General features: G+C 37.9%; 1 protein-coding gene across 1 annotated transcript in view; it reads right to left on the minus strand.

Annotated features, from left to right (window-relative positions):
* Positions 1-20,724, minus strand: part of LOC139945141 (uncharacterized) — a 63,528-nt gene extending 42,804 nt beyond the window's left edge. The window contains exon 1 of the mRNA XM_071942419.1: positions 20,436-20,724. The gene's annotated coding sequence lies outside the window, so the exon portion shown is untranslated. The remainder of the gene's footprint in view (positions 1-20,435) is intronic.
* Between the last annotated feature and the right edge of the window lie 3,272 nt (positions 20,725-23,996).

Here is a 23,996-nt window from a genome sequence, read left to right on the forward strand (position 1 = left end):
AGTCCTTAAACTGTTGTGTATTGAGCACCAAATTACTACGTGTACAGTCTTCGGTTTGAATGGCAATGGTACACACACGACCTGCTCTGTGTTGAAGTCACTCTGTGGACATTCCTCTGTTCTATTATACACTAAAGAAAAATCATATTCTTTAACAATGTAGATAACACTTTGCGGACGTGTGTAAGTCCACATAGTGTTTCAAACCCTGCCTAATGTGTCCCTGTTTTAGTCTTAGGTCCACACATCGTATGTAGCATTAAAACACAAACAACGCATCCTATCTCTGAGTTGCAGTCACTCTGTGGACATTCATTTGCCATGTTGTACACTTAAGGAGTTCGACATTATAAATAACACTGTGCGGACGTGTGTAAGTCCACATAGTGTTTCAAAACCCTTCCTTATGTGAAACTCTTTTTTGTCATGAATTTCAAAGATCGTATATGGCGCTGCACCCGCTCGTGATATATACTACAGTGTGTGACACTGTGTACCACATATATTATAGCCTACATTGAGAGTAAAACCTAACTTACATAATCTATCACACATAATCAGAACGATTGGTTGCCATGTGAACAATTAAAGCTCAAAATGTGTAAGACGTACATCATGGCCGGAAATGATTACAGACATAGAGCATGGAGGTTTGACTATTATTATAATACGCCAAAATGAACCGATAATTTCAGGGCAGTCACACCTTGAAAAATATCCGGTAGTATGTTATTGTAGTCCAAAAACACTTTGTGTATGAAACAGATCTCTCCTCGACTCATGTGTCAAGGGCCTAATTTCATAGAGCTGTTTAAGCAAAAAACAATGAATTTGATAGCTAGGAATTTGCATCGGGGATAAAGAATTATTTTTTTTTTTAAGGAAACTGTTCAGAAGTTTAATATATTATTCAGAAAATTTACATTCAGAATGAATTGTCTGCTTAGCGGAAAAAAAGCTGGATACCAGTCACAAATTGTACGTGTAACATAGCGGTTGTGTTGGTAACCTTATTATGGTAAGCACAGTTTTGTTGTGCTTATATATAGACACTTGTTGAGCTTTGGCAGCTCAACTAAATTGGAGTATAGATTGATTCAATGAATAATCTTGGCTGGATTGGACACGACGTAGTCTTCCTTCATGGGTCTGTTAAGAATGTAAGTATGTATTTCAGAGTGCATTTAACTTCAGGGTTGACAATTATTTTAACTGAGAAGTTTCCTTTAATGTGCGGCTCGAGCGCAGTCTATAATAAGCATCCAATGGATATGGAACACGTGTCCCTGCCAGTACCGTCGAAAAAGAAAGAGGAGGAGGTGGGGGTGGAGATGGCTGCCCGATTTCCCCTGGGTTTGTCAAGATAGATGCACTGTCACTGGATGGGCAAATTACAATTAGCACGGGAAGATACGATGAACAAAGGACTTTGAGTCTGGGTAAAGACTTTTGTATTGCAACGTCACAGCCAGAGTTCTTGTCAACCGAGAGTTTGCAAAGCTATGGAAAGCCATGAAGAGAAAATCAAAAACAGAAAGACATAGTTCACAGAAATGTTAAAAACCAAAACAAAGCTTGGGGTACAAAAAATGCCCAAACCCTTTAATGCGAGACTGAAAATTTGATTTACATTTGCACTGGCGGTCTCTTCATAACACAGCTCGACCGCCTGTTGATTTATGCACGGCATCCAATTAATCATTGTCATTTTTGTCTCCATCTCAACGCTGTATATTTTCTATTGAACTATTTTACTTTATAACCAGACAGTTAAGAAATGATTGGTGTCCTTGGGAACAATCTCTAGTGAGATTATTCTAACTGCGGTCTAGAGTTAATTTATCGATGCTGCTATCTGTGTGACCCAATCTATGGTATATCATATTTGAGCTAATCATGATATTAAAATTGAAGGCACTGGACGCCTTTAGTGATATTTTCATAAAACCAGTATATCCCACTTCCTCCCTGATCCTACCATATGCATAAAATAACAAACATGTTCATATAAATTACGCAGTTCTAACGCATAATGTACGAAGTACCCAGCCAGTTCAGTTATAAAACTAGCATAATGTGCAAATTCCTTTTGACTCACGCTGAGTATCACGCAAATTTCTTTTTTTTTTTGTGAGTCATTTGACGTAAATGTTGAATGATGGCCCTGTTATTATAGACCTTTATCATGGTGCAGCCATCTTGTTTTTTTCTCTCATTAAAATCAATGTTATAAAACTGAAGAAAAAGTCTGGTTCTTTTTTTTTTACAATGAGTACTAGCATATATTAATGCTATTGGAAACAAGGTACATGACCAAGATGGTGGCAAATATCACATAGTTCTACTTTACACTCTTTTTATATAAATGGTGCTTTGTGTCATCGACATTTAAGGAGATTGAAAGAGTGGGAAGGCGCGGCTAAGGAAATGGGTCACCATAATAATGGTTAGCTCTGCATCATCTCAGTTGTATGCATTGTGTGTTTTAAGACTACAACACTCATCACCGGTTTCATTATAACGGCATCAACGCCAAGAATCTCGCTCAACCTCCTTCTCGTCCTCGTAATCACATCGCAATTAAAGGCACTGGGCACCTTTGGTAATTGTCAAAGACCAGTATTGGCACTTAGTGCATCCCGACATGTGCATAACACAGGAAATCTGTGAACATTTGGACTCAGTTGGTCATCGAAGCTGCAAAAGAATAATGAAGAAACAAAATCACCCTTGTTGCTTTAAAAGCATTAATATGGAAGGCTTCGGCAGAATTACTTTTGTTATTTGGGTGAGAAATTACCTCTCTCTTAAAAACTACGTTACTTCAGAGGGAGCTGTTTCTTAAAATGTTTTATAATAATACAAACAACTCTTCATTAGTGCTCGTTACCAAGTTATCTTTTGCTAACAATAATTTTGAGTATAGTTGTCAGTAGTGTACAGTGCCTTTAAGACCACAGATGAATCTGTCCTGAACATAAGGCATGATGGCTGCCGCGACTTCAAGACGGAAATCAAATATTTATTCCCAAATTGCAGGCGTGCCGCTCCGCTCGCTGGGTCTATTAGCAATGACGGTGAGATAAAACTGCTCGGCAAATAATTTCTGCAATTTGCATTTACATCTGGCGCATAACAAATCACGGTAAAGTTATTGTGAGTATTTAACTTGGTTATTATTCATGGGCTTAAATCTGTCAGGGAAGGCGAGTCAGGGAGTATTCATACAGTAACATTCATTTCAATGCTTTTTCGTACAATACAATAATGCACATTAAATTATGTCGAAAATTACAAAAGCAATGTAGTTTGAGATATGATATATTAAACGTACACAAAGGTTCGATATGCAGCAACATTAAGGTTTAAGGTCGAGTTGCTTTCGTTCCCTAACCTATGGACAGACACAAATTCGGGATGGTACAACCAATGTACGGTAACATGGACGTAGGATGAAGGAGACATTATCGGAAACAAGGCCACAAACTTATACGAAAGGCCAAAAACTACCCTCCAAAACTATAAATAAACTCCCATAGCATACAGTGCAAAATGCAAAATATTTGAAAACTACACGAAAATTACACGGCTTTCTATAGAAAAGGAACACTTATTCATTGGATCTTTATCTTTATGCCCAAATGTCATCCAAAATACATACAGTTGAGGGTATACACACAATTATAATGTTCTCACACTCCGTTTTCTTCTCTTTTAGAGCAGGGTGCACGCTGTAAACGCACTTACGGGTCCCCGGTGGTAATATGAGTGTGTCTTAATTCTATACGCAGAGCGGGGATGGTGGTGTGATGTGATATGAATAAAATTACTTCTTTCCGGAACATCAGCCTTTAAATACTGAATAGCTACTCCTTTAATGTTGGAGGATAGTTTGCAATTGGAATAGTAAGAAAACATTTTTGCCATGGAAATACTTCGAGAAAATACTTCGCATGCAAATTTGTTGATTCATTTCGTCACTTGTAGCCCAGGGTGTGTCCATATTGGTCTGGGTTCTAGCTCACACTGGTGTTTCACCACTACTTTCACGTACAGGGACCCGACATTTTTTGTTCGCCTTTGAGCCTTAGTTTGACAAGCATAAAAACCAACGAACAAGAACGCAACATTAAATAATAGCAACATTAAATATTAGCAGAATTGTTTGGCTAGTCAATTTATAAGCCACTGTATAAAGGAATTCTTGATTGTCTCAAGGGCTTCCGCTTCTAGTATAACGACATCATTATAAATAAAATAAAATCATAAAACTTAAAACAGCCAGTGCGTGAAGTACAGATAGCCCCAGAGTGAATTTATAATTAACTCTTAGCAATTACCTCGACTTGCGCTGCGAAGCCATTACGGCCATTAACATTGCAAACTCGAATTTTAATTGCTCCGGTGATCGTGAACTGAGTGGAGTTTTGTTGTACAACAATGCTACACTGCCAACCCCCCCCCCCCCCAAATCTCAATACCGGCAACTAAGAAGTCCCTTCGTATAATAGGTACTTAAATGTTGCCTAGCAATAGAACATGTAACACAAGCTATGTGTTTCATTATTTCAAGGTGTATTCGACCATGTGCTGCTGATGAAGTGCACTTCGATCGTAGCTATTGCTTAGGTGTTTTTCCCCCCCGTCTACTTAAAATCTTGGTATCTACGAAACCGAAGGGTAATTGTCACACAAAATTGTCACGGTGTTATGACAGAGGCCCGATGACACGTCAGATACAAATTAGGGGAGAGGTAGTTTATTGTTTGAATGATAAAACTTGAAGTCTAGAAATTTTCTAAATATATGATGTTATTATTACGAATATGAAGATGGACTTGTTCTTTAGAGGTATATTATGCATCGAATTAATAAACTATAAACAAATATATATATATACTACAGACTGTTTACGTTTTTCCAAGTCTAAAATTGACTGTAAACTGTAGACATGTTTTGTGATGAATTGTTGTATAGGTGGTTATATTACACTTTGAGATCAACGTTGTGCCGTCAATGGGCAATACACGCACATAATAAAATGGTAAACATACACCACTGACTGTTGCAGACGTAAGCTTAGTTAAACAATCTTGGCAAATAGTTGAGAAAGTAGAAGTCTTCATATTTAGTCTTTGAAATATGTACAGAGACCAGGTTGAAAACAGTATTTACAACGACACATTTTTTAAATTTTGTGTTTATAATCATGTTTACTCGGTCCGATTAAAGTCAAAATTGGGATTAGTATTCCAGTTAGACAAACAAGCTATTTTTACACTGACTATGATACGATAAGCTTTCGGATTAAAATCAACCCTTTCACCAATAAATTCCAAAAACAGTGTCATTGTTCTCTTCACGTTTGGTGATAATATAAAATAAAATATTCAAAAACATTTTCATACCGGCATACTTATAAGTTTTGTTTTCCTCGCCGTGTCCAATGGGGGACTTTTGGGACACTTGGTGGCAGCAGACTTACCAGGTAAAATCTATTGTTCTCGGTCATGTGCGCACGCTCAGAACTACGTAAACAATGGACATTTACATGGTAATTCTGCTGCCACCTAGCGTCCCAAAGTCTGCAATGTTTTTGCTCACCGTTTTAAAAGGTTCGTAATGCTCAATTTAAAAATCCCAGGTGATAGCAAAGCCAGAAGATTGGATCACGTACACACATTCAAAGCACGTGCCAACCATTGCAATACCTCCTGTGAACGAAACAATTTCATTATTTTTTTTTTTGTAATCCAACCATTAATCCATGCTGCATATAGATAATTTGAAACAAAATCAGTTGCTTCCATTTCCATATTATATTAAGGCGGTCCTTTAAAGTTGCTTATCATGTGCATGAGCGCCGCAAAGTAGCATGAAAACAATATGTTTCTGCCGGGCACTTATAGGTTTTGTTACTCTTTCTCATGTCCAATTGTTCACGTCAGTTTCAAAAGGTTCTTAAAGCTCAATTCAAATGTCTTTAAGAGGAAGCATACAAAGCACGGGCCAACATTTTCAATTACCTTCTCTGCACGAAACCCACAAAAGCTTCCTTGCCATATTCTTCAGTCTCCTTTATCATCTCTCTTCATGAATTCGTGCTCTTGACTTGTAAACACTGTTTAATACATACTGCCTTCAGCAGATGTATAAGATGTCATTTTTTTTCTACAGCCTGGTTTCGGTTAACAGCCTTGCAGTAAAGGCTGTGTGGGCGCGGTGTAAACCAGACTGACTAAGTACTCACGCAGACATATCATTAAGCATTTAGACATAGACACCAAGGGTTAAAGACATGTTATTCTTCTCGTTTACCAAATTATTGAATGGAGAGAGGACCTTGTTTTGTTTTTCTAAAATCTTCTGCTCAAATAGGTTCTCTCTGCACAAAGCATTTTGGCACATATTCAATTCAAATCTAGCATTTTTTTTCTTAAGGGCAGTTGAGAGGGGCACTGCACTGGGGTACGTGCCCAAAGCTCCCCTTCCGACCCCCATGGATACACCGCTGCCTTGAAAGTCAATTAACAATCATCTACGGGTGATACGTGCAAAAATACGGCATGTCAGTTTCTTAAAGATCCGCTTCTAGATCTCAGAGACAAACGCAATTCTACAAACCATTCCTTTGATAATCTTTTTAAATAGCAACAACAGTATTATCCCAACCCTGAGGCAAGGTTAGTGTCCAAGTTGAATTGCAAAGCCCTAAAGAAAACTTACAAAGGTCTGCAAAGTGAGGTTTTCAGAAAACAGGAAAACGGCAAAGATATGAAATCAAAAGTTGAAATATCATGTTGCAGGAAGCTAAACGCACACAAAAGAAGTACACAAAAACATCGGCAATCAAAGATAACATCATGTGCTATTGCAGATTGCCTTTATACTACGCCACACACGCACAATAAACTGCCTCTCAGAGGCAGTTCGATTTTTCATTTTCTCATCGCAGGGGATAAAAGAGTGTTGGATTTCATGCGTTTTTCCTTTAGCTAAAAGATGTTACCATGGCAACATGGCTCCACGGGCGCGCCACTTCATCACGGCGGGAGATGGGCTATCCATTCGACGTGTAATTAGTCGCACTGCTGAAGAGGGTCTACGGGATGCATTGTGTAATGACTGACAAGTAATTTAAAAATGTATTTCACGGTGGGCTGGGCAATTAAATGAAGATAAGCGTGGTACTGTTTTGTGTGTGTGTTTGCTTTGTGAAAAGATTGCGGTCATGGGATCAAACCGAGCAGGGAGATTGTTAAACAGGTAACGTCCGCCATCTTGGTGACCTTTGACCTGTATTTAGGCTGCTAGGTTGTTTAATACAGTGGGCTGGGCATCTAAATGAAATAAGTATGTGACTGTTTGTATTTACTTTGTGAAAATATTACAGCCATAAGATCAAACTGAGCAGGGAGAGTTTTTAACAACAGGTAGAGCCCGCCATCTTGCGACTGGTGACCTTTGACCTGTATTTAGGCTGCGTTTGGTTCTTGTAGGGTGGGCCGGGAAAGTAAATAAAATAAGCAGATACTGGTTTTCATGCTTGCTTTGGAAAATATTGCGAACTCTTACCATTAAGCAGCGCTATGAAATTGAGCCCTGGTATACGTGTACCAAACCCAGTTCTCCTCAAATAAATCGGCAACTATAGCACAACGCACGTTCTGAACACCATTTTCAGGTCTCTATAAGTGGTGCAGTGTGAGCAACCAACTTCAAATTGTATTTGCAGAATATCTACTGCTGTTATCACTAACGCGAACGGCCCGAGCCAAATGATGTTAGGCAAATGTTAGCAGACACTCCCAGGACCTTATTCAAATTGAATTGAGTTGTCCTCCTGCTATAATGGCAGGGATACACCTCTACCAATGGTAAAAGAAGATACCGCCCACCATGTTTGGCCCAAAGTGGCGTGTGAGGGAAGGCACTGGACACGTTTGGTAACTGTCAACGACCAGTATTCTCACTTGATGTATCTCAACATTATATGCAGCAGGTTACAAACCTGTGAAAATTTTGACTCAATTGGACATCGAAGTTGCAAGCCAATGCCAACACCCTTGTTGCACAGTTTAATGTGTGCGCTTTTAGATGCATAAAAATGCTTCAGCTGAAGTCTTTTGTTATTAATTGAGCGAGAAATTACCTCTTTCTTGAAAACTATGTTACTTCAGAGGGAGCCGTTTCTTATAATGTTTTATGCTATCAACAGCTCGCCATTGCTCTTTACCAAGTATTTTTTTATGCTAACAATTATTTCGAGTAATATATAGTGCCCAGTGCCTTTAACCATGAAATACTACCTAATACAAAAAAAATAAAAATAAAAAATGATTTCAATGAACGCACCGGGATTGAAACGCATTCACCGTGCAGCAAATTATGTCTCCACCCTTCATTTTCTATACCTCAATGCTTCAACCGAGTTGAGGGTAATAATTGAAAAAAAATATAATTATTGCAAACATTAATTAGTGACTTAATTGCCCAATTTATTATCTCATTGCCAGTAGACTCCTGCAGTGCCTTTTTGCGGTACGATTGTTTGAGATATTGAAGCTCCCAATCTGAGGGATCATTTTGGTCTATAAAAAAAAGTGAAGGTAAATATATCGGTTTCAAATAACTACTTCAAACCCTCTGAGAGGTTTGTGATAACAACGCGTGAACATCTCTTTTCTGCCGTTTTTGTGTGTGACAACTTGTGAGTTGCATTTTGAAGTTATAAACTCAACTCCATAAATTTCAAAATGCGGAAAGGTTCAACTTGGTACTTGGCTCCCCAGTAAGCCAACAAGATTGGCTGTGTGCTGTTGGAAACATCAGAGCCTAGCAAAGGTTTTACCGGCATGACATCTTTTTTTTTTTTTTTTTTGGGGGGGGAAGGAGTATATGCTTGAAAATTATTTTGTAGCATCCCTTGCTTTAGTCATCGTCGGGAGACTGACGCCTGGTTCACAAAAATATTCTCTGAGAAACAAGATGGCTGCTTGTGAATAGAATGCGTCATACTATTCCTTTGAAAATGAGACAGTCCTATAACTCACCCAACGACTAACTATGGTTTGTTATTTTTTTAGGCTGACAAGACTCCAAACCCACAATTTTATAATAATGAATACGGACTGATGTATTTATTTTATTTATTTATTTATTTATTTCCAGGCAAACAATACATACAAAGAATAGGCAATAAAAAATAAGACTACACAGAGAACAAGCCTGCGGATAACCAAAAAGCGAAAATATTCACTATTTAAAGGCGATCCAGACAATAAAAATAACAAAGGCACAAAAGGGCACAAGGACAAAAACGACATAAAAATTGTACATGAATTATTGAGCCAGACTCCACACAAGCTTACAGAAAGTCATTAACAAAAACTAAAAAATGAGACACATAAACTATGCCATCATCAAATCCATCCAATCCATTGACATACTTGACTAATTATTATCCACACTCTCGGCCAATTTCGTGCGGATCCATTAATAAACCCCCAAGGACGCACTGAGAAATCAATTGAAAAATCCCCAACTACAGAAGGAAAGTCTAGAAATTATGCTTGCGGTATTTTCAGTTCTGAAGTCATGAGAGCCAGTGACCATCTTATTTGCTCCTTCACGACGCCTGAGATGAATTGAGAAGAGGCTACAGGCGCCGTTTACAAAACCCTCAGTTTCCTCCACGAAACAACCAATCGCCCACACTGCCAAAATACACTACGCTGGAGATAATATAACGCCAGAGCAAAAATGAATAAATAAACGATAAAAAGGCGCTTCATCAGATGCATGTTTAAAGGCACTGGTAATTAATAAAAATAATTGGTAATTACTAAAAATAATTGTTAGCATTTAAACTTACTTGATATAACGAGCGGTGGAGAGGTTTTGATAGTATAAAACATTGTAACTGGGGGATGGCTCCCTCTGAAGTAAAGTCGTTTTTAGAGAAAGAGATTATTTCTAACTCAATTATTCAAAGATGTTATGCCTTTTATTATGCATCTGAAAGCACACAAATGTGTGCAACGATGTATTTGTTTTCCATTATTCTCTTGCAGCTTCGATGACCAATTGAGGCATAATTCTCACAGATTTGTTATTTATGCATATGTTGGGATACACCAAGTGACCATACATATAAATTATCAATGACAAACTTATATAGCGTCCAACCGTGAAGCATGCTCCTGTGCGCTCAGAGAAAATACAGTTAAAGTGCAATATTTCATATGCAGTACATGCAGACTAACAAAGCAAAATGTAAAAAAACAGTCTTTGAATACTGGTCTTTGACAATTATTACCAATGGTGTCTAGTGCCCATAAACAATCCAAATCAAATCCAGAATATATAGGGCAGCGTGGAACATAAGAAGGATGAGTCAGATGTTATCATCGACGGAGACAATGCTGTCTGAGCTTGGTCACATCTCTATTCATCACGAACAAATCCACTGCACACCAAACAACAACCATCTTGTAAAACTGCTCCAGCGAAGATGCTTTACAAACCAGTTACAAACACTGAGATATATTTCCAAAGACACACAATTAACAATGTCGCTGATTCTAGTATGAATCACTCTCCATTTCGTATCTATTATGTCTGGGTTTGGGGATTGATCTCCCGGATTCCTCCATACATAGTTACAGACAGGACAGTAGATACACAGCGAATGAAAGCTACGCCATATTGGATATTGTGGTTGTCTTACATGTACATAGCTTAAAGGCAGTGGACACTATTGGTAATTACTCAAAATAATTATTAGCATAAAACCTTACTTGGTGACGAGTAATGGGGAGAGGTTGATGGTATAAAACATAGTGAGAAACGGCTCCCTCTGAAGTGCCATAGTTTTCGACAAAGAAGTAATATTTTCCAGGAATTTGATTTCGAGACCTCAAGTTTAGAACTTGAGGTCTCGAAATCAACCATCTAAAAGCACGGAACTTCGTGTGACAAGGGTGTTTTTTTTCTTTCATTATTATCTCGCAAGTTCGATGACCGATTGAGCTCAAATTTTCACAGGTTTGTTATTGTATGCATATGTTGAGATACACCAACTGTGAAGCCTAGTCTTTGACAATTACCAATAGTGTCCACTGGCTTTAAATACACTGGACATTTTTGGTAATTATCAAAGATACTATCAAAAGCTCTCCATTGATCATTAACAAGTAAGTTTTTATGCTTTCAATTATTTGGAGTGATTACCGATAGTGTCCAGTATCTTTAAGGCTTAAGACGTTTACCTTGTATTCACAAACAAACATTGCTAATTAACACGTATATATGCCCCTACATATAATTACATGTTCAGCCCATGGTCATCAGGTGATTTGATGATGTTTAGAAGCTTACTGTTTTATCATAGGGTAAAATGGAGTTTGTGTTTGCACGAACACAACCATTATACGGATCCGGTTTGTGGCGTCCAGCTCTTGTTGTTTCACTATTGCATTTTCTTAACAAAAACCGCCCAACTTGATTTCACAGATGCCTCAATTAAACAGTCCACACTTATTCATGAGAAAATAGCGAGACGCCCACACAAGAAAACGTAGTGGGATAAAAATATACAAGTTCTAACAAATCTGTATGAGAAAACTAGAATCGACTTTTAATTTTAATTCTAATTTAGTATCTTCCTATTAAAGGGTGGGAGAAAATTTACTTCTTCAAATGTGGACCACGTTCCATTTTAGACACTCAACTTCAATCACTTCTGACTTTGCTCATGATTTGATTGTCCTTTCCCCTGATTCGTTTAATCGAATAATAAGACCCAGAATTTTAACCTTTTGTACCGCGCAACACATTCTGTTTTAAACTCGTGTGAACTCCTTTTATGTGTGATTTCTATATCAAGAACGGTGCAACCTGAGAAAGTATAAAAGGACCGATCATATAACTGGTATCGATGTAGGTTTCTCAGTATCGAAAACACACATCATGAGAATGAAGTTACCAATAAGTGAAGAAGTGTCCGAATTAGCGGCTACAGCTGCGGCTATGGCTAGATGTCCGTGTCACCATGCGCTGTGTAGGATGTCCTTTACCAACGACACGCTTAGCAAAGCCGTAGCCGTAGCTGTAGACGCCATTCAGGATACGGCCATAGAATGGATACTCTACCTATGGAGAAATGACCACATATACCTAATACAAAACACGGTCTGAGTGCTGCTTCTCATGGCTGTGGCTTACAGGTCTAGTTACCGACGCAGCTGGCTTGAAATTGTGTTAATTGACCCATTTTTTTCCCGCTCAGTTAAATGCCATTTGATAGGGACGGTAAGCGGCGGTAAGTAACCTGGATTCCACATCTGCTCCTATTCTTTTTATCTGTGTTCACAGGAGCACTGTCTACTCGAGCCGCTCTTCAGTCTTGAAGAAGATACTTTAATCTCTTTGTTTCAGACTACATTAAAGGCACTGGACACCTTTTGGTAATTGTCAAAGACAGGTGTTCTCATTTGGTGTGTCCCAACATAATACGCAGAAAAATACAGAAAAAAAAACGAGACAAATATCAGTGAAAATTTGGGCCGAATTGATCACCGAAGTTGCAAGAGAATAATAGGGAAAACACACTTTTTTTCCCCACAAATTTGTGTGCTTAAAAATGCTTCAGGCCTGAAGTATTTTATTATGTGAGAAATTACTTCTTTCTAAAAAACTTCAGAGGGAGCCGTTTCTCACAATGTTTTGTGCTATCAACAACTCTACATTGCTTGTTACCAAGAAAGTTGTTATGCAAACATTTTATTTTGAGCAATTACCGTTGATTTCCAGTGCCTTTAAACTCATTTATACACTTTAATATCAATCTCGGATACTAAGCACAGATGTGACTAAATCGATATATCTTGTTAATGCCCATTATCTTACGATCTACTACCGCTCTCTTGCTTTATCTGGAGTTATAAATGGGATGGCAAAGTGGTTCTTGGAAATTGTGCCCGTCTTTTAACGGCGCACAGACGTCTGGTGACACCTAAATGTAGCTCTAGCCTCAACTCGCTTCTACATTAAAAACTGTATAACTTGTGCCTCTGTAGCCAGAGATGTACAGAGTTGGGTTGTTTGTCGCAGACCTATTTCTATCATCCGCCCTGGTAATAGTTAAAAGCAGGACAGTTCTTTTCAGAACTGAGAAGTCTCTCGAACCTCCGATTATCTACTCCACGGCAGTAGAATAAAGCAAGACAGTTCCCTAAGAACAACTCTACCTGGCAAGTAGATACACACATGGTGTTACCGCAAACCAAATATACATTGACACCTCCCCATGCAATGCCTCAAATCCTATATTATTTACCTGTTCATGTTTGTTGTGTTGTCATGTAGCCTTAGAGAAAGACTCTGCTAGGGTAGAAACGGCAGGCCATTAACTATTTTTTGCACCTATTAATAATGTAACATTATTACATGGCGCTCTACAAAGAACACTTCGCCTCACAATCAACTACAGAATCAAACAAAAGGAAATGAAGAAAATACATCCAGAACAAACAGATCACAGGCAAGAAAACAGATGAGTTTTGAGTTGGCGCTTGAACGTCCCTGCAGGCACACGGCAGTTTGTTCCACAATTTAGTTGCAACAACAAAGACATTGAGTGTCCCCAGCCTTCCTTTTGGAGCGCGGTACCATCAACCGAGTGACATCAGAAGAGGAGCGAAGCCCCCTGCGACCTCTAGGCCTGCATGAGCGTTAAAGGGACGCTGAGAGAGTGTCATGAATGTGACTTTACATCTTATGTATAACGTAGGCCTGACGTTACACTTTGAGGTTTGTGGATTTTACGCCAGAGATTTGCCTCGAGCCTAGGTCAATCCCCGTCCATATTAACCTTTCACATACATCCATTTCACAATAGAAATACGCAGTCAAATCCTACGTACATGAACGCACACTAAGTGCAGCTGCCAAACTTCACCTCAGACCAATCAAAATACAGATATTTATAGCAAAGGTTACGTCACTGCACGTTTATCCAATGTAGTCATCGTATCCAATGAAATCACTGGTTCTGTAAACCAGTGCCTATCTTTATTATTGAGGGATAAAGTCAGGGGACCGTTCTACCTGGGACCAAGAATCAGAGGCCCTTTCCGAAACTACGGCTTCGGCTTTGGATTCCGCTTCAGGATCCAATCTCTCGTCTGAAGCCCTGAGCGCGTACGCAAAACACGCGTAATTGTCAAAACAACCGCGGGGCCTAGCTAACCTGAGCCGAATCTGGAGCCGAAGCTCCCCCCTCGATCTAAACGAGACTTTGGACTCGGGTTTAGATCATTCCTAGGCCGTATCCCAAATGGCGTCTACAGCTACGGCTACGGCTGTTGCTAAGTCTGTTGCTAAGGACGTCCTATACTTCACCTCATGATGACGTAGAGATCCTAGCCGTAGCCGCAACTGTAGCCGTTAATTCAGACACGGCCTCAATCAGGAAGGTCAAGGACTGGTGTCTTTTACGTCAGTTGCTGTTCTCTGATTTCCCCTGTCACGTTTTAGTCACCCACACATCTAACAGAAACTTTATATTTTCTCATCTTAAACTAAATGCCTCACAGTAAACGCTAATTGGGATTTTAATATGAGAAAACTATCAGGTTTCATCATATAATATGGTTAGAGATACCATGTTGGAGATACCATATCGATACGTGGGTGGAAGTTGGAAACCCCCAGCCTCGACTCAGCAGTAATGAGGCACCTGCTATAGAAACGCGTGATGGCACTGGACACCTTTGGTAATTATCAAACACTAGTCTTCTCACTTGATTTATCCCAACATATGCATACAATAACAAATCTGTGAAAATTTGGGCTCAATTCGAAATTGCAAGAGAGTAATGCCAGAAAAAACACCCTTGTTGCATTATCTTCTGTGCCATTTCGTGTAGTATCGTCTTCATACAAAGCCAGCTAGGCGAATGATGATCAATTGGATCCCGGCTCAAATCCCACCTCAAACCCGAGCCTTGCATGTGGATTGGGATTTTTAATCCCTATGTGTGCTTTCCCATTAGGGATCTCTGTCTCCTCCCACATATACAGTTGATGAACATTATTTTGTTCTCGTTTCGTGTTCATCATGTTGGTGCTAATTGCGTAGTTGGATGTGCAGTCAAATGAAAAAAAAAAAAAAAAAACTGAACAAAAACAAAAAACAATAGAAGACAATAGTTCATAAAACAGTTTTGTTTCAGACCACACGACGGCCGTTCAAGTAAAACTATGCATAATGTTTGCACCATCTGAACTAAAGAGATATAAAGCTCCCCCAAAACAACCCTTTTTTGTCTATTTATTATAATTTATTTTCTTAACACAGCGAACTTATTATGCATGGTTTATGATACTGCTTTTAGGACGGTGCTTATATCAACTGTGGGCCTATGATTGTTACTTGTAATTTTGGAATATTGAAGTCTGCAAAATGTGTTAAGTATCGCCGATCCCATTTGAAGTGCTTCGAACCACCGGCGGGTACCACCCAATCATGAATAATCCCATGTAATTCATGCGACGCCGCTCCTCATTACCAGCGGGATTTGGTTACCATGACGACCGGGTGGTCCAGACAATGTTGACCAAATTGTGCACTGCTGCTAAAAAAATCTGCATAGAATTAAGGTGTTCCTGCCAGTTGCATCAAGCCTTGTTAAAAGGAAAGTACACGTTTGGTAATTACTCAAAACAAATATTAACTTATAAACTGACTTGGTAACGAGCATTGGAGAGTTGTTGATAGTATAAAACATTGTGGGAACCGAGGTCCTTTTTAAGAGAGAGGTAATTTCTCACGAAAAATGTTAAAATACTTCTAGCTAGAAGTCTTTTACTCCTATCTGAAAGCACACAAATTCGTCCAACAAGGGTGTTTTTTCTTTCATCATTTTTTCGCAACTTCGATGACCAATTGAGCCATTATTACCGCAGGCTTGTTATTATATACTTATGATGGGATACACCAAGTGAGAATACAGGTCTTTGACAATTACCAAACGTGTACAGTGCCTTTAAATAGTGGTTTGTAAGGACTAAACAAAAAGAGCTGTAAAAGACTCAGGAAATCCACACTTTTATGTGCAGAGCACACTGTCTTGTTATTGTTTTATAAAGTGTTTAGAAAATCTCTCTTGACTATCCGTAGTCCAGACAAGTAGGATTTGAAATTTGCATGATGGAAATACGATATGGAAAGGTTTGCGGTAACACCATGTAATGACTTTCTCTGATGAGTTGGGGTGGTTCTGAAAAGAACCATTGGTTTCAACTCAACGTTTCGATCAGTATGCTCCGATCGTCTTCATGGTCCAGAAATTCACAAAATGAAACATGTCTGGCGGTAAGCTTATAACATGGACAATATTATTTGACTTACGCGATAGGCCTTTACACGGTCATAATGAAGAGTCGCGGTTTGTGTGGGTTTAGACACACTCGTTAGCATGTTGCACTCAGTTTATCGTATTTAATTTTAATTTTAATTTGTTTATTCTTCGTACACAACAATAACACAAGCACAGGCCGTAAGGGCAAAAGTCAAAAAACTAAAAGTAAAAAAACCTGTAATTAAAAAAGGATTTGCCCTCCCAGCCAGACCTATATACTATACATTATACACTTCAAAATTGCAGTAAGAATAAACCAAAATATGGCAAATACAAACCAATAACACGAAACGCTATACACAGAAACTATCGCATAAAACATACCACAATAAAACTAAGACCCTAACATAATAGGAACCTTTTCTTAGATAATGATCTGATGTAATGACGTCATTATCTTGATGTTGTTGTTGTTAAGTTAGACGCTTATGAGAAGTACGTCAGTGTGTGAGTAGAGATCATATTAAAGGCACGGGACAACTTTACCAGTATTATCACGTAATGTATCCCAACATATGCATAAAAGACCAAAACCTGTGAAATTTGTATTTCAATTTATTGACCATCGAATTTTTGAAGAAAATAAAGAAATCTACCCTTGTTTACTTTAGGTGCTTTGAGATGCTTAACACAAGGCTTCAACTGAAGTATTTTAATTTTTTAGTGTTCTACGTTACCCCTTTCTCCAAAACTACGTAACTTCATATTGAAGGAGCCGATTATCACAATGGTATTAATACTAAAACAGCTCTCCGTTGCTCGTTACCAAGTTACTTGTTCTGCTAAAAAAATAAATAAATAGTGTCCAGTGCCTTTAAGTAAGATTTTAATGAGAAATACGTAACTGTGTGGGTAGAGGTATAAAATCGATTTGTGTACTGTCAGGGCAATAACACTGGAAGACTTTTAAACCCAAAAATTGATGAGTTGTTGTTGTGGTTGTTGTTGTTGTTGTTTTTTTTTTTTTTTTTTTCCAATGGAAAAATTACTAATGTTTATGTTGTTTTTACTTTATACGTATATAACAGCAGCTTTCTGCAGCCACCCCACCCCATAAACAGTCTTTTGGTATCAGTTATTTCAGAGACTGATAAAATCATAAGTTTCCCATTAATTTGTTGCAGAATTACATCCATGTATCTAAACAAACAGCAATGAGCTGGTCAAAAGACACTTTATCTTCAAACTTATAATACAACAACAAAAACGTTTGCTTAGTCGTCGCTGTGTTTTTCCCAGTCTAAGGTTTCATCTTCTCTCTTCTGTTCTTCTCTTATTTTCTCATGTTTCCTTTTGCTTCTTGCAACCATAGACATGTATCTGGATGAAGATCTGTTAGTATACTGCCATGATACTGATGAAAGACTGCCCTGGGGCAAACTCTTCAACAATCTCGCCAATCTAGGTCAGAACGGATTCGCTGAATGTTGTCGCCGCATCAAAACGAGAAGAAAAAAAAAAAAACGTTGAGAAGACGGTGTTGTGTTAACGAGAAGGACAAATTCCTCTTACTGTTACAAATCATATACGTCATTAAATGAAGGTGTAGTCCTACGGTTGGTAATCACTCATAAAATGAATGGCAAAAAAAACAAAAAAAAAAACAATAAAAAAAAGACACCTACAGCAGCTTTCGAAAATTAAAGCATTTTTTTAAAACTTGTTTTACATTTCACTTCGAAGTAGCTATAATGCTGCATGCAGGGATAAAATGAGAGAATCTTCTATACAATCAGCCATCACGTTGTGCGACTTGACCTGGCAATGCTGATGCCATGTATTTGCCTTTATGACGTCATGACACGGTTCGTCTCGTTTGCGTCATGTTGGGAGTGTCAGTTCCCTACGACGGTGGTCAGTGTTAGGCCACGGCGACGCGTGTGCAAAATGTAAAGACGCACATACCACAAATTGCAGACCATGTAGATGAAATAAAATGAAAGCCACACAATATTCGATGCATGATTTGTGTGGATAATTATATTCAACTATTTTTTTTTTAAATACTTTTAAGGTCCAAATCGCCCACATCCAAAGCAACGTGTATTTTCCAGCACAATTAACAATTTTGCTAAGTGCAGACAAATTTGCTCCCCTGGAAACCTCACCAGCAAAACTACTGTGATGTTGTACCGTTTGCTGGTATCTTTATACATTTATATCCTGCTTATTATGCTTAGCACTTTGCACAACTCCATTACAATAGGAGCTATACTCTTTGCCTCCCAAAATGGCAGACATAGGCAGACCATAGCCGGGTTCGGCCCCAAGTGCATCGGGTCACAGGTCAAAATGTTGGTTCTTGTACGACCACATCTGTAAAGCATCACGACAAAAACCACCTCAGCCATCAGTGCCCGGGGCGCATTAGAACAATTATTCATTAATGAAAGGGTATGATTATTCTTAGTTACAGAACGCTAATCAGCGGGAACTTATGAGCTGGATACAGATCTATGCGTTCATCCCCTTGGGATATGAGATTTGTTCTAAAGATAGGTATCGATCAAGACTTGTCTTAATGACAATTGACGGTGCTTGAGGAAAACATAACAAATTAGATGGGTTCTGATTGGAAATTGTTATAGGCCCACAACTATTATGCAGTGGTGATGTCTCTGATATTCACGACTTGATAATACGACTTGATGGTCTAGCATAGAATACTATATATCGAGGGACTTATAACATATTCATGAACATAATTGATATCACTGTTACTAGCTCATGTTTTTAATATATTATTTGATATATTATTTGCATTAAGACTTGATAAGTACCTAGATCGAAAACTATATCAAGGACTATTAATTTATTTTTTTTCCCACTGTATACCCTTCGGTGTATGGGTAAAAACCAAAATTAATATTATTTATCCCCGATGCAAAATTAACATCTATTACATATCAAGGAACCTATTCTATTATAACTGATAGCTTTGATAATAGCTCATGTTTTCAAATTATTGATGAACATAATATTGTATCAGCTTTTAGGCTTAAAAATACAAGTATAGATCACTATTCATAGAAACCTTTAGTATATTATATTCGTACTATATTTGTATTCTTGTTATAGCTTATTAAAAAAACACAATATGTCATTTGATATACTCCTAGTAAGACTTGATAACTAGGTAACATAATATTTAGCTCATGTTTTCCTACTGTTCTTGTTTAGCCTTCGAGCTATGTACTCTGCAAGGTCGAAACGTCAAGCCATTGACTAATTTCGGCAAATTTTTCTGAACACAGTATTATTTCTATTAATACTCCATAATAATCGAATACTACATCAAGGAACCTTTAAATATTGCATATCTTCTTACTACAATTGATTTCCTCGGGGCATTCGGATAACTCATGCTTTTTGGATTGAAGTGCATTTATAATTAATATGCAATTGCAAGTGTACTTTTTACCATGCATTATAAATGCAATGGGTTTTAGACTAATATTTATAGGTTTGAAGATGCTCTTAACAGATTATGCAAAAGGAGTTTAAGATCTTGCCTTATTTATTTATTTATTTATTTATTTATTTATTTATTTATTTATTTATTGTATGGTTTATTCATTTCAATCGTAAAACATCCAAAATGACTGACACTCATTCCAATTTACGTAGTTTGTATTTCAAAAAATAAAAAGAGGAATATGCGGTTATTTTGCAGCTCCGCACTGAATTGTAAACCATGTACAGGCTTGCGTGTATTGATAACCAAAGATTTATGATATAATATAATGCATTCAAAATCAAACATGATGCATTTGATGTTACTACTTAAATATGGATTTAAATGTCTCGCTTTTATACAAGGTTGTAGTTTGTCCAAAATCAAACATAGCCAATCGGTGTTACTACTTATGAATTCAATGTGTCGCCTTGTACAAAGGGGTGTAGTTTTTTGCACGCGGGTATAATGAAAAAATGGCTGTCAAGAGATAAGAGAGTGTAATATACAACGGGTAGGAATTCAGAGGAGTTATTGAAAAGGAGCTCATAGCTTACCCTCGACGTTAGAGTGGCGATCACTAAAGTATGATGGCGAGCGTCGATGTATCACTACAGCAAGTACACCCTTCTTCCGTCCACTGACCAGAACGATATCATTCCCGTGGTTGGCCAAGCAGAGCAAAGCACACACACTGACTGTGTCTTATCGTGTGTGTGGCGTTGATGATGGAGAAGGTTTCGGGGGGCCAGCCTGCAATGCGCGAGCCGTATACTCATCCACACACAACACTGCGGAGCTAGCTACTTAGTGAATGAGAGACTGGTACCTAGCTGCCTCCCAGCCTCTGTCGATCACTAGGGATGAGGAGTGTAGGATGGAGGCAGGGCCGTGTGCATCGATTATAAGACGAATTCAATCATACGGTGGCCATGAACGATCACTGTAGTGGATTCTCATGCGCGCGTATACCCGCCATTCAGTGACGCTCAATGCGTTTTCACATACAGTATTTTCTTATAAGGATGTGGGACTACGTTTTAATGAAGCCTACTTCTTTCACATGACACCATGTTATTGTTTACATGGTGATGTGGCGCAATATGCTGACAATCAAACCATGAACACCTCATCATGTAAAGACATCGACACCTCTGGTCTTTGTCAAAGACTGGCAGTCTTCTCATAGTATATCTCAACATTTTGCATATAATAACGAACTTGTGAAAATTTGGGTTTAATTGGTTATTAAATGTGCAAGAAAAAAAGAAGAAAAAAAATATGTGTACAAATTTGTGTGCTTTTATTTTTGGAACATCTTAACAAAGTCTCTATGCTAATATTTATTTTGAGTAGTAATTACCAAGAGTGTCCCCCAGTGCTCAAGACAATGTAAAACACAATACATTCGTTTGATTCATAAACAAAATCTCAGTTACCAATTATTATGCCCATTTGGATTGATTAAAAAAAATGTATAAGCAAATAAATTTGTAAATATGTTTTCATCCTCATTTTGTCTGGTTTTTATAAATGTAAAATCTTTTTACTCTGACTGTTTGTATTTTGTTTAAAGTAAAGTTTTTTTTTAGTTTTTTTTTACCAAAAGACCATAATGTGAAACAGCTCTTGTGCTGTTTGTATCCTGTAAAAGGATTTTTAGATATATAAATAAATAAATAAATAAATTCACCGTGCCGACGTCATCATAATTACGTATAGTTACCATTTCCTTTACGCAAACATCAATCCATGTATTACTTTTCATTAATCAGGACGCAATTAATGCGGTGTATCACCATGGGGACCGCACTTCAATGACGATATTGTTTATGACACCGGTCTACAAACTAATGACAACGCTTTATCATGGGTGGTACAGTTTTGGGTTATAATTGCTCAATTTACATTTTGTTTTAAGCGAGGGGAGCGGAGTGGAGTAGCGTCTGAATATTGTGATTTCCTAAGAGACGAATGCATCGTATTAAACAGCAGCATTGTCTCGTAAATATTTTTAATAGAAAGGAACGTTTTAAGATTAGCCTAATTGTTCTTTAAATTCTTGAAATGTATAATCTTACACAGTTAGTTCTACATTTTTATAACTTGCTGTAAATTGTCATGATTTAGTACAAACATATTATAGTAGATGCTAAAAATTGCAAATATTCATTCCCCCCCCCCCCCATTTACACCGATGTGTGTTCAACACTGTATACAAAGTACTTACACAAGTCCTGAAAACAAAATCAAAGGCATATTACTCGGGTGGAATTGGGACCCACGACTTTTGTAATTCTAGAGCAGTGTCATTGAATAAGGTCGCTAGTTTGAATCCCACCCGAGTTCTATATGCATGTGATTTGTGTACAGACCTTGGGAAAGTACTGGGTACACTCTCTTAAACCTTAAGAGTTGAATCCAACACTTGCATGAGTTCGGTGAGTGATGACTACACTTTGAATTAGTGTGGAATTCAGCATTTTATATGTTAAAGGCAGTGGACACTATTGGTAATTGTCAAAGACTAGCCTTCACAGGTGGTGTATCTCAACATATGCATAAAATAACAAACCTGTGAAAATTTGAGCTCAGTCAGTCATCGAACTTGCGAGATAATAATAAAAGAAAAAAACACCCTTGTCACACGAAATTGTGTGCGTTTAGATGGTTGATTTCGAGACCTCAAGTTCTAAATCTGAGGTCTCGAAATCAAATTCGTGGCACTTCAGAGGGAGCCGTTTCTCACAATGTGTTATACCATCAACCTCTCCCCATTACTTGTTACCAAGTAAGGTTTTATGCTAATAATTATTTTGAGTAATTACCAATAGTGTCCACTGCCTTTAAACGTTTAAAAAGCTGATCCAACCATTCAAAGGATTTTTTTGAATTTTTTTGAATTAACACTTAAAGTGTTGAATTAACCATTTTTTTTGCAATGGATCAAGAATTTAAAATGCTAGGTTTAACAAACACAACGCTGGATCCAATACTTTCAAAGTGTAGTCACTCACAGAACTCATGCAATTGTTGGATTCAACTCTTTAGTTTTTAGAGTGTATAGTGCTAACATACATCTGTATAAGGGTGAAAACTTCGGGGAAACATCATAATTGACCAAAAATAGTCGACTACAACAATTCAAAAACTATCATCCAAAGATGTGTTTTCTTTTGTTAAAGATCGCAGTATGAAGTGAGATAGAAGCGCAAACACGAAAACATCTCCAAAAACTTATGAAAGACGTAATGTCTATCATGATTCTATACCTTTAGAAAAACCACTAAATAATTATACCAACTTCGTGCCACCCTGTTGATAACAGCTCCTCTATTCACAAAATGATGTAACAAATTACGTCATCAAAATGACGTATTCAATAGTAGCACCGGCTTTAATGTTGTGTTTACAGCATGAACGGTTATCATAATCATCACATAATTTATGACGTAGTACCCTTTGCTGTGGATGTTGTAATGTGTCAATTGGTCTGCAAGGCTTGCATAATTAACGCTGTGAATAAATGTGCATACCAATGAGGGATTTTAAAATGACGTCTTCAAACATTGCATCGGCTTTAGTGTAATGCTTTCATCGTGAACAAGCAGCATTCACGTTAGATTATAGTCATCACATGACTTATGACGTAGTGCCCTCTGGTGTGAATGTTTGTCGTATCGACTCGTCTGCAAGGCTTGCGTAATTTAAGCTGTGAATAAATTTGCATACCAATGAGGGTTTTTAAAATGACGTCTTCAAACATCGCATCGGCTTTAATGTATTGCTTTCATCGTGAACAGGCAGCATTTGGGTTGGATTATAGTCGTCACATGACTTATGACGTAGTGCCCTCTGGTGTGAATGTGTGTCGTATCGATTCGTCTGCAAGCCTTGCATAATTTAAGCTGTGAATAAATTTGCATACTAATTAGGGATTTGCTTGTGCATTGGCTTGCATTGAAGATATGAGGCATGGTGCTGACTCAATGTACACAATAGTGCGCATCGATTATTGAAGTGCTGGCTTACTCCATTTTAATATTACACACAAAGGCTGTCAGTTTCTCATCACATTTGATATTTCATGTTAATTTTTCTTAAAGGCAGTGGACACT

The sequence above is a fragment of the Asterias amurensis genome, chromosome 12, assembly GCF_032118995.1.
Source record: "Asterias amurensis chromosome 12, ASM3211899v1".
In the NCBI taxonomy this organism is placed as follows: Eukaryota; Metazoa; Echinodermata; class Asteroidea; order Forcipulatida; family Asteriidae; genus Asterias; species Asterias amurensis.